The sequence below is a fragment of the Triticum dicoccoides genome, chromosome 3B (assembly GCF_002162155.2).
Source record: "Triticum dicoccoides isolate Atlit2015 ecotype Zavitan chromosome 3B, WEW_v2.0, whole genome shotgun sequence".
Lineage (NCBI taxonomy): Eukaryota > Viridiplantae > Streptophyta > Magnoliopsida > Poales > Poaceae > Triticum > Triticum dicoccoides.
The window spans coordinates 267,481,508-267,486,522 of NC_041385.1; positions in this window are offsets into that span (position 1 = coordinate 267,481,508).

A 5,015-nucleotide genomic window follows, 5' to 3' on the forward strand; every position below is an offset into this window, starting at 1 on the left:
GCTGCTCTGCGCCATCGCCGCCGCCGCACTCCGCTCGCGCCACCTCCGTCACCTCGCCGCCCTCGCCCCTCGTCGCGAAGCCGCACCACGCCGGAGTTCGCCGTCGCCACCGCCCCGTCTCGCCGGAGTCCGCCGCCTCGCCGGAACCGCCAGATCCGCCGCCCGACCCGCCGGTTTTCCCGGTCCGGTAATAAACCGCCCCGGTTCGCCGGTTTTCTGTTAGGTTTTCGTTTTAAAAACCCGTTTTTTTTGTTAAGTAGCGGACGTTTTCTGTTTATTTAGTTTCAGTGAACAACTTCGTTCTGTAGATCTTTTTAGCGAACATTCGTTCAGTAGAATTTTTCTTTTTATTTTAGTTTTCAGCCAGGGACTTCTTTGTAGATATTTTATTTACAGATTAGTCCCTAATCTTTAAATCCTCACTACTTTTTGCTCGTTAGTCGGAATTAGACGAAACCAACGCCTAGTTCTTCGTTATGATCCCCTCTATCCAGTAAAACAACTTAAACATATTTTTGAAAGTTTTAAAATTTGAATACAAACAGATTTCAATTTGAATCTTCTTTTGATCGTAACTTGAGTTTCGTAGCTCCATTTGAGTTGATTCTTTTTGCAAATCGAAGCTCTTGACCTAAACTTTCTGATAAAGCCAAATTCACTTAATTTTGGTACTGTTAGAAATTGTTTTCTGTTGCAAGAGTCATTTGCTTGGTTTCGAAGTTTTCCGAATTGTTTTGTTCGTTCTTTCCGATCTTTTGAGTGATTGCTTATGTGTGGTTACTATTGTTTGCTTGCGATAGATTGAACGGGGTGTGATGAATAGAACTATCAGGAATTGAGTGCGAGTCATCTTCATCAACAGTATAGGCAAGTTCACACTTTGATCATATCCCTTTCATACCCAGTTTTTATGTATTAGTTTCACCCTCAATCATTGCATGGTTAGGATTTGATAACATGTGGGTATTGGGAAGTAGTTGATGAGGTAGTATCTATTGTCCTACATTCAAACCATGGGAGTTACTTTTATGTTATGCTCATACTGCCATGCTATGCTCGTAGACATGGATTGGTTTGAGAGAATTCATGAAAGATGTCACAGCCCTAGAGCTTGCTTGTAATTAGTGGCATCTGCATCCATGCATCATGTTTGTTTTCAAAGGAAATTTTGAAGTAGGGATGACCAAGCCCTAGCACTAAAGCAAATCAAATAGGTTCAACTAAAAATATTTTTTCAGTGAATCCAAATGGCTTTAAGAAAATGTTCATCATTTCTGGAAAAATGTTATAAACCATAACCAGAGGTGTTGCACATTTTTCATGACATATTTGGTCACTGGATTAATTCATTAAGTATTTGCATTTGGGCATTTAATGCTAATAAATAGTTTAAATGTTCGAATAAACATAAACCAAAATGTTTGCTGTTTGTTATATTCCAAACAGTGGCAATGATTAGTTTCATGATTTTTGGGTTTGACCTAGTATTTTTAATAAAGCCAAACAGTTGCAGATAAATAGAAAACAGTAACATAATTAGAAAAAGAGAGAGAGAGGAGTCGACCTGGGCCACTTACCTGTAGCCGGCCCAGCTTGACCAGCCCAGCCCACCTACCTCGCCGCTCGTCGTCTTCCTCTACCAGTAGGCAGAGGCGAGGCGTGGCGCGCGCCCGAGAGCCCCGGCCACCTCCTGCTTACCTGCTCACCGCTGGAGGCACCCGAGGGTGCCACGCACTCCCCTCGACCCCTTGCACCTCTCGCCTCTCCCCCAGGACTCCCTCTCCCTCCTCTGCTCGCTTCCGTGGCGCCACCGAGTGCTGCCGTTGACGCCGCTCACCACCACCACAGCCAACGCCTCTCCCTCAACCTCTCGATCAGCCCAGAGGCTCCGCCACTCCGTCCTCGACCCCCTCACCGAGCCACGCCCTCCAGAAGCCCCCCCGAACGTCCTCACCAGGCCCGTCTCCTACCTCGGACCCGCCGGTCGCCGTCGCCCGATTCGTTGAACTCCGGACGCCCCCGAGCCCGCTGACCACCTCTTCCTCTCCACTGTGAGCTCCTACGCCTCCCCTCTCTCTTCCCCGCCTCGATTGCGCCCTGTAGCCTCGATCCCACCGGAGCCGGAGCTTGCTTGCCGCCGTCCATGTCTCTGTCGCGGCTAGAACCCACATGTGTCGCGTCCGAGCACGCTGTCATCCTCAGCGTGCTCCCAGGAACCCAAAGCACCTAACCACTCGTCCTCCCGTGCACCGCAGCGCCGGTCCCGCGAACCCCCGAGCTCCGGCCGCCGCCTAAGTGGTCGCCGCCGTCGACCCCGGCCTCCCCGTGCCTAGCTGCGTGCGCCCCTAGATGCGCGGGAGCACGGGCTCCCTCTTGGTGCCCTCAGCGCGACCAGCCGCGGGCTGTAGCGCCGTTCCGAGCAACTCCGGCGAGGTCTCGCCGTCGCCGTGGTCGCCGGCGTCACTTGCTGATGTGGCTGGCTTAATTAGCCACTAAACACCGCACCGTGTCACTGACACCTAGGCCCCACGCCCTAATTAACCCCAGTTTAATATCTGTTTAGGATTAACTAAACCAAAGCGGCCCCACGCGTCAGTTTTGACCAAGTTGATGTGGCCGTTGACCGGGCCCACACGTCAGCGGCACTAACCAGCTCCAGTCACTGACTAGTGGACCCCACTGGTCAGGTTTGACCAGCAGCAGCGTCTGTTGACCTGCTGATGTCATAGTGACGCAATGCTGATGCAATAATTAAATTCTGGATTTATTTTTATTTAGAGAAATTCCAAAAAATTGTATAAACTTCTAAAAATCATAGTAATTCAACCGTAACTCCAAATGAAATAATTTATATATGAAAAATGATCAGAAAAATCCAATCTATCCATCTGTACTATTTTCATGCATGTTAGAACAACTTATGACCACTGTTTAGGACAATTCAATTAAATGGCATTTAAATAACCACATGTGGAGTTTGAATTTGAATCTTGGATTCAAACCAACTTCATTTAATCTGGTTTAGTTGCATCAGCACAAATCACATCATATTGCCATGTCACATTCATGCATCATATTGTCGCATTGCATTGATTGTGTTCTTCCTTGTTTGCCGGTAATCGTCCCCTCTCGATAGACGTGTACCGGCGATGTGATCGATGACACCGATGAAGAGCTATATTATCTTCAGAAGTGCCAGGCAAGCAAAACCCCCTTGTTCATTCCGATACAATCCCACTCTCTCGCTCCTGCTCTCTTTTACTGCATTAGGACAACACCGATTCAACTGTTACATGCTGCGGTAGTTGAACCCCTTTATCCTCTGCATGACCTGTCATTGCCACAGTAAATAGATGAAACCCACTAGCATGAGTAGGAGTTGTTTGAGCCCTGATGTGCCTACTCATTCATGCTTGTTTGTCATGCCTGCTACTGCTTAGAGTTGAGTCAGGTCTGATTCATCAGGGATGAATCAGAGGCGTGTGAACATGTCCTACTGTGTGTGAGCTAAGTGTGTGAACACGATTTGGTAAAGGTAGCGGTGAGAGGCCATGTAGGAGTACATGGTGGGTTGTCTCATTGAAGCCGTCCTTAGGAACTGAGTTCTGTGTTTGTGATCCATGATTCAGCTACTACCATACATTGGGCCCTGAAATATGACCCCGCTCGATTTCTTATTCACCCAAGTCCTCTGTCCAGGAGTTGCAAGTAGTTTCTGGTGTTTGTAGTATGCTGGAGGCCGTGCACAGCGCTGACTGGAGGGGTGGGCTGTGATGCGGTAGGCACGTGGCCGGGTATACCGGGCGCCCGTTTGGTGTCACGGAACCCTGTTCACATCGTTTGGCACTGTGAGCGAAACTCCGGCCGGATCTCCTCATGGATGGAACCCGAATAGGCGATAAACCTGGACTAGAGACTTGAGTGTTTAGGTAGGTCGTGGTCTACACCCACGTCGGCTTTCGCTTGAAGTCTGCCGAGCACATGTCGTGTGCAGACGCTAAGTGGTGGAAACATGTATGAAGAAGTACACCCCTGCAGGGTTAACATCATCTATTCGAATAGTCGTGTCCGCGGTAAAGGACTTCTGGGTTGCCTATATCAGTTCATAGACAAGTGAAAGTGGATACTCTAAAATACGCAAGATAAGCGTGAGTGCTATGGATGGCGTTCTCGTAGGGAGACGGGAGCGGTTCCATAGTGGTGTATTGGTTGGTGAATATGTGGACTCGTGTGCGCCACCTCAAAGGAGTTACTTGCAGTCATAGTTTAGGTTAGCCACCGAGTCAAAGCTGGCTTGCTGCAGTTAAACTCCACCATCCCCTTTGTTGATAATGATGCATATGTAGTTAGTTCTGATGTAAGTCTTGTTGGGTACATTTGTACTCACGTTTGCCTATTTTATGTTTTGCAGAGAGATTTCGGTCTCGCTAGTAGTTCCACGTGGACTTCGACGTTTAGCTTGTTACCTCAGCTACGATCTTGTGCCCTTGGCAGGATCTGGTAGATAGTCAGGCTTCTCAGCCTTTTTCATTTCTAGATGTCTGTACTCAGACATGTTAAGCTTCCGCATGTGCTTTGACTTGTATGCTCTGATTGTTGGGTCATGAGACCCATGTTTGTAATATCTCGCTCCTCAGAGCCTATTGAATAAATACTTGAGTCGTAGAGTCATGTTGTGATGCCATGTTGTATTTGCACATATCGAGCATATTGTGTGTATGTTATTGAAATGCTTGGTATGTGTGGGATCTGACTATCTAGTTGTTTATCCTTAGTAGCCTCTCTTACCGGGAAATGTCGCCTAGTGTTTCCACTGAGCCATGGTAGCTTGCTACTGCTCCGTAACACTTAGGCTGGCCGGCATGTGTCCTTCTTCGTTCCTGTGTCTGTCCATTCGGGGAAATGTCATGCGATGAATACCGGAGTCCTGTTAGCCCGCTACAGCCCGGTTCACCGGAGTCCTGCTAGCCCAGTGCTACAGCGTGGATTCACTCGCTGATGACCGACACGTTCGA